Genomic DNA, 7,206 nt, shown 5'->3' with positions numbered 1-7,206 from the left:
GGGCCTTGAGCGTGACTGTGGCTAGGTTCCGGTGGTCTTTGGCTGCCAGGAGCTCTGCTCGGGGCAGGGAGGGAAGCTGGAGCCCATCCCCTCCGAGGGGCCCCGGGGAAGACAGCCAGGTATTCGGGCAAGAGACCCTCCAATGGGGCATCGTTGGGATGGCCGAGAAGAGAGAGGCTTCTAAAATCTCAGGGATAGGACAAATGTAGAGGTTACTAAGACCACTCGAGCCACTCGACGATCAACGGAATTTCATGATCGTGTGATTCGTGACTCTATCTCTACTTCTGGACATTATGGTTTGCAATACAGATACTGAGACGTTATCATGTTTGGTCCTTTATCTACTTTCAGCACCTGTCTCTCATCCTGACCGATCTCTCCAACCATCATTTTCTTAGTGGTACCTTCTCTATTCTAACTGCCTTCTCCCCCTGCTCACAAGGCAAGCTTCCAACTATGGAGCATCTACTTGGCCCTTGTGTCTAATGTCTTGCATATCAGTCTCTTGTTATGTTATTTTATACTCCACAAATGAGTGCAGTTCTTCTATGTCTATCCCTCTCTTTCTGACTCATTTCATATAGCATGATACTATCCATGTCTATCCACTTGTAAGAAAATTTCCTGACTTCTTCTCTCCTAACAATTGAATAGTATTCCATTGTGTAGATATAACAATGTTTCTTTAACAAGTCGTCTGTGCTCGGACACTTAGGTTGTTTCCAGATTTTGACTATTGTGAACAGTACAGCAATGAACATATACAGATGTTATTTCTACTGTGCTCTTTTGCATTTTTTGGATATTGTCCCAGAATTGGTATTGTGGGATCAGATGGAAGCTCAATTTCTAGTTTTTGAAGGACTGTCCATATTGTTTTCCAGAAAGGCTGGACCAGTCGGCATTCCCACCAACAGTGAAAGAGCGTCCCTTTTCCTCTACATCCACGCCAGCACTGGTTACTTTTGTTCTTTTCAATATGTGCCAGTCTCTGTGGTGAGAGATGATATCTCATTCTTATTTTGATTTGCATCTCCCAGATGAGTAGTGACGTGGAACATTTTTTCATGTGGCTTTTGGCCATTTGTATTTCTTTTATGAGGAAGCTTATGTTCATTTCTTCTCCCCATTTTTTGATGGGGTTAGAGGATTTTTTATTGTATAATTCTACTAGTGTCTTGTATCACTGTTTACTGTATCACTGTCATCCCATTGCTCATCAATTTGCTCGAGCAGGCACCAGTAATGTCTCCATTGTGAGACTTGTTGCTACTGATTTTGGCATATCAAATATGGCATGGGTAGCTTACTAGGCTCTACCATGTGGGTGACATACTCTCGATAGCTTGCTGGGCTCTCCAAGGGGTGGAGGAATCAAACCCGGGTCAGCCGCATGCAAGGTAAATGTCCTACCCATTGTGCTATCGCTCCAGTCCAGTGTCTTGTATATACTGCATATTAATCCCTTATCAGGCAGATGTTGGGTAAATATTCTTTCCCATTCTGTTGTGTCTTTCTGTATTTTGGTCCCTATTACTTTTGAAGTGCAGAAGCATCTTAGTTTGATGTAGTCCAATTTGGTTATGTTTGTTTCCACTTGCTTGATCAGTGGTGTTTCATCCTTAAAGATGCTTTTAGCTTCAATGTCATGGAGTCATGGAAGGTTCTGCCTACATTTTTCCTTACCTTACGGATTCATGTCTGATATTGATGTTTTTAATACACTTTGATCTGACTTTCGTGCCTGGCGTTAGACAGAGGTCAGAGTTCATCTTTTTGCAGGTAGCTATCCAGTTTTTCCAGCACCGCTTGTTGAAGAGGCTTTCCTTGTTTCACACTTCTTGCTCCTTTGTCAAAGATTAAGTGGTCATATATTTGAGAGTCTGTGACAGAATATTCAACTCTGTTCCATTGTTCTGAGGGTATTTTTCTAGCCCAATACCATACCGTTTTAATTACTACTGCTTTGTAGTAAAATTTAAAGTTGGGGTTGATGATTCCACCCATCTTCTTTTTCCCAAGGATTGCTTTAGTTATTCGTGGTGGGTTTCTTGTTCCATATGAGTTTCAGGAGTGTTTGTCTATTTCTTAGGAAAATGTCATGGGTATCTTTATGGGGACCGCATTAAATCTATAGTGTTTGGGGGAGTATTTCCATTTTGATAATGTTAATCCTCCCTATTCTTGAGCAAGGATGTGTCTCCATTTCCTAGTGTTTTCTTTTATTTCTTGGAGTAGTGTTTTGTAATTTTCCTTGTATAGGTCCTTCACCACTTTGGTTAAGCTGATTCAGAGGTACTTGATTTTCTGAGGAACTATTGTGAATGGGATTGTTTTTAATGTCTCTTTCTTCTCTTTTGTGATTTGTATATAATAAAGTCCTGGACTTTTGGGTGTTGATTTTGTAGCATGGTATTTTACTATACAGACTATTGTATCTAGAAGCTTTTCTGTAGAGTCTTTAGGGTTTTCTAAGTATAGTATCATATCATCTCCAAATAGTGATAGCTTGACCTCTTCCTTTCCTATCTGTATTCCCTTGATATCTTTTTTTATTGCCTAACTGCTATGGTCAGTACTTCTAGTACTATATTGAATAGGAGTGCCCAAAACAGGCAACCTTGTCTTGTGCCTGATCTTAGAGGAAAGACTTTTAAAGGAGCATCCCTAAGATTGACAGCAGACTTCTCTGATGAAACTCTTAGGGCCCAAAAACACTGGTGGGATATAATGAAAAAAAACTCAATGAAATAAATGCCTCATCAAAAATACTTTACCCAGCTAGACTCTCATTCATATCAGAAGGAACAACATACAGTTTCGCAAACAACAGCTTAGGAACGTCACGGACTCAAAACCATGGTTACGAGAGCAACTAAGTGGGCTACTTTAAGACAAGAAAAGATCCTAAAATTTACCAAATTTCTGCAAAAAGTTGGAACAAAACCCCTTAACAATAATGTCTCCCAATGTTAATGGGCTAAATGCAACAATTAAAAGACAGAGTGGCAGGATGGATCAGAAAATTGAACCCAACATTCTGTTGCCTGCAAGAAACACATCTGAACAGACAGGCAAACACAGACTCAAAGAAAGAGGCTTGAAAATAATCCTACAGGCAAAAAACTCCCATAAAAAAGCTGGGGAAGCCATTCTGGCATCAGATCACATTGATTTCAGACTGAAGAAGGTCACAAGAGACAGTGAAGGACATTTCTTATTAATCAAGTGATCTGTACATCAGAAAGAACTTACACTCCTAAATGTATATGCACCTAAAGATGAACCAGAAAATACTTAAATAATTACTCATAGACTTGAAGAAAGACATTGGTAGCAACACAATACTAGTGGGATATTTCAGCACTGCTTTATCACCTCTCACTAGCTCAACCAGACTCAAACTTAGCAAGGACATACTTTATCTGAGGGAAGAAACGGAAGAAAGGGGCTTAGTAGATATATACAGGATACTTCATCCTCAAAAAGCTGAATACACATTCTTCTCAAGCATGCATGGGACATTCTCCAAGGTAGACCACATGCTGAGACACAAAATATGCCTCTATGAAATTAAAAAGATAGAGATTATCTCAATGATCTCAGACCATGCTACACTGAAAATAGAAGTGAATCATGCACACAAACAAAAAATCAAATCAAACACCTGGAAATTAAACAGCTCACTACTGAATGATTAGTGGCTTAAGAAGGAAATCAAAGAGAAAATCAAAAGATTCCTGGAAACTAACGAAAATGAGGAGATGAGTTACCAAAACTTATTGGATGTGGCAATAGCTGTGTTAAGAGGAAAGTTTATAGCTCTACAAGCATTCCTCAGGAAGAAAGATTAAGCCTACATAAACCCACACTCGCAGTGTAAGAGCTCTTGGAGAATGACCAGTAAAATAAGCCCAATCCAAGCAGGGGAAAGGAAATAATAAAACTCAGAGCAAAAGTTAACGAGATGGAAACCCAAAAAACAATCTGAGAGATCAATGAAACCAAGAGCTGGTTTTTTTTTTTTTGAGAAAATAAACAAGATTGATAAAACTCTAGCAAGACTCACTAAGAAAAGGAGAGAGAAAACCCTAATATACTGAATCAGAAATGTAAAGGGGGACGTCACAACAGAAACTACAGAAATTCAAAGGATCCTCAGAGATTATTTTGAGAAACTTTATGCCATGAAATAAGAAAACCTTGAGGAAATGGGATAAATTCCTGGATTCCCATATCCTCCTGAGGCTGAACCAAGAAGACCTGGAATACCTGAACAGACCTATCACCATCAAGGAAATTGAAACGGTAAAGAAGAGTCTCCCCAAACACAAAAGTTCTGGCCCAGATGGATTCCCTAGTGAATTCTTCCAAATCTTTTATGAAGATATACTACCAATCCTCCTTAAGTTTTTCCAGGAAACTGAAGTATCAGGAGCTTCCAAAAAGTTTCTAAAAAGTTTCTATGAAGCAAATATCACCCTAATACCAAAAGTAGACAGAGATACCACAAAGAAAGAGAATTACAGGTCAATGCTCCTGACGAACACAGATGCAAAGATTCTCAACAAAACCCTAGCAAACAGAATCCAAAGACTCATCATAAAGATTATATACCGTTACTAAGTAGAATTCATCCCAGGGATGCAAGTATGGTTTAACATTTGCAATTCAATCAACATAATTCATCATATCAATAAAACAAATAATAAAAACCATATGATCATATCTATAGATGCATAGAAAGCATTTGACAAGATCCAGCATCCATTTATGATGAAAACTCTCTCAAAATGGGCATCAAAGTAACTTTCCTCAATTTTGTCAAAACCATCTACCACAAGCCCATGGCAAGCATCATTGTCTTTGCTTTCTTGTTCTTTCCTTATTCTCTCCACATATATTTTGATATCTACCTGCTGTGTGCTGATCAACTTTCATTTACCTTCCTTATTTCTTTCTTCTCAGTTTCTTTGTCTTGAGTTTATCAGATAGTTTATATCTGAAGTTTTTAGTTTATTTCTCAGTTTCAATGTAAATCAAGTAACTCATAATTTTATCCAGGGAGTTCGCATTATTACTCTTTATCGTATTTTTGTGACTTTTACATATATGGCTACTTCAGAGTGGTATTTATTCACCTCTACAGAAAACATTTTGATTATTTCTTAGATTTTCACATTTAGTGACAGAAGAACATCTTTAGCTCAAGTCTGAAAAACTTGTGTAATACAAATCTGAGTAATATTTGCACTGATAGAGTATTCTTGATGGGGATTCTCTCTGATTCAGAAATTGCTTTACTTTTTATATTTTTTCTCACCTGTAAAATTGTCATTGGTAAAACTGTTATGAATCTAAAAGTGATCTTTAATATGTCTTTACTTTTGCTGCTTTTAGGATTTTTTTCTCTTTTTGGCTCCTAACATCGTAATTGCAATGTGCCTTTGGTACTCATCTGATTGAGATTATTTTCTTTGAACTATATCTGTTGGACTGAGAGAATTCTAGCTATTATTCAGTCAGCTAACAATTTTTCACTTATCTCTTTTTCTCTCCTTGTAATGATGCATATGTCATTCATAATGTTGATTCATAAACTATTTGTTTTTAATATTTATTTTAGTTGTTTTATTACCCTTTTCTCTGAATTATTTTTGTATTCATTGATCTGACCTTTGACTTTTTCTATTTTGCATCTGAGTCCTGCTACTGAGCTTTTTTTAGTTCAATGACTGTACTCCATAGTTCAATTATTTCTTTTTGGTTTTTTTTCATGTTTTCTTTCACCATTTATGTGTTCTTAATAAAATTTTCTTTCACTGATTTATTCATTCCATTGAAAATCATTACAATTGTTGCTTGAAATTCTTCCTATTCAGTCAGAGAAAAGTCTAGTATGCATGAAATACTTTCTTTGCTTTTATGTTCATCTATAGTAATAAGTTTTCCATGTTTCATTATTTCTGGTACTTCTTGAGGGATAAGGCTAAAAGTCTAAGTTGGAATCAGCCAGGGAAGCAATTAATGGTTCATTATAGCAAATTCCTTGTGATTCTAAGTCTGTGTAGAATGGCACAACTATTGAGAACTTATAAAATTTTACTCTGTGTTTTGCATTACCATGGCAGTAGAGTTAAAGTATCTGGAGGTACCATTACAACAAGTTCCAAGAACCTGGGCAGAAGTGACCAGGGAACTGGGACTTGGAAGTGCCCTGGGATAGTTCTGTGCCAAATTTTTCCAGTCTCAGGGGTATAGATTTCTGATAACAAATGTACCAGGGCATTCAAATAGTTATATTTACAGAATCTTAATATTAATTAGGTGTATCAGACACCGCAGTCTGGCAGTCACCTGAGAATCCTGCTGTGGTCACACAGCACTATGCATGGAAGAGTATCTGTAGGAAGGACAGGCATAAAAAGCAATTAGAAGCCTCCTGTTGCTTATCACAAGCTGTGTCCTTTATACTGACTGCATAGAAAGAGGAGGTACAGTAATTCTACCTTATATAAACTTCAGCCCAGGCCCTTTGTCTAATCAGTATTATGACTAGAGGAAAGTGGAGGGAAGGGGTTGAGGGAAGACAGTAAGAATCTTGGACACAGAACCTGCCCTCTGGAGCTGAATGTCCACAGAGCAGAAAAAGGCCCTTGAGAGCCAGAAATGCTTTGAAGGCATATTAACAGGCAGCTGTGTGTTGGGAGTACTAAGTCTGTTGGTTGGCTAAGCAAAGCACACTACAGTTTGCTCATTTATTAGCCTGTGATAGGTGCAACTCAGTTTAGAAATGGCATGTTCAGGCAAAATGGTGAGAGCCCACTAACATGGTGCCGACTGTTGACTCAGATTTGTGTCCAACTCACACTCTTGCCTCCTAGGCTACAGAAATAGAATAGTAGAGGTTGGGGAACAGGAAGTTCATTGAAAATCTGCCTGTTTCCCTGGGAAGTGTTGAGTACCTCAGAATGCCTTAGTAACTAAGACTTATTTCTTATACCAAGTTCTCTTTTTCTTTCAAAGTGACACAACATTTTTCAGAGAGGGATATTCCTCCTGCAGGAAATTTTTGACTCTTCATCCCAACTGGAGAGTTCCTCTATATCACAAGTGATGGAGCTTTAAGTAAGAGTTTGTAATTCATCTGAGTTGTTAGTGTAAAACTGTGCCTTGTTCAAGTAAGACCACTTGCTAAACACC

The 7,206-nt window shown here is 37.9% G+C and overlaps 1 non-coding gene across 1 annotated transcript; it reads left to right on the top strand.

Annotated features, from left to right (window-relative positions):
* Positions 1–6,439: 6,439 nt before the first annotated feature.
* On the top strand, positions 6,440–6,572 carry LOC129400709 (small nucleolar RNA SNORA51). The gene has a single exon (XR_008627894.1). It is a non-coding gene; the product is annotated as a small nucleolar RNA SNORA51 (small nucleolar RNA).
* Positions 6,573–7,206: the final 634 nt, after the last annotated feature.

The sequence above is a fragment of the Sorex araneus genome, chromosome X, assembly GCF_027595985.1.
Source record: "Sorex araneus isolate mSorAra2 chromosome X, mSorAra2.pri, whole genome shotgun sequence".
Classification (NCBI taxonomy): Eukaryota; Metazoa; Chordata; class Mammalia; order Eulipotyphla; family Soricidae; genus Sorex; species Sorex araneus.
Note: the sequence above shows the minus strand (reverse complement) of the source record. Positions and strands in the feature narration are given on the sequence as shown.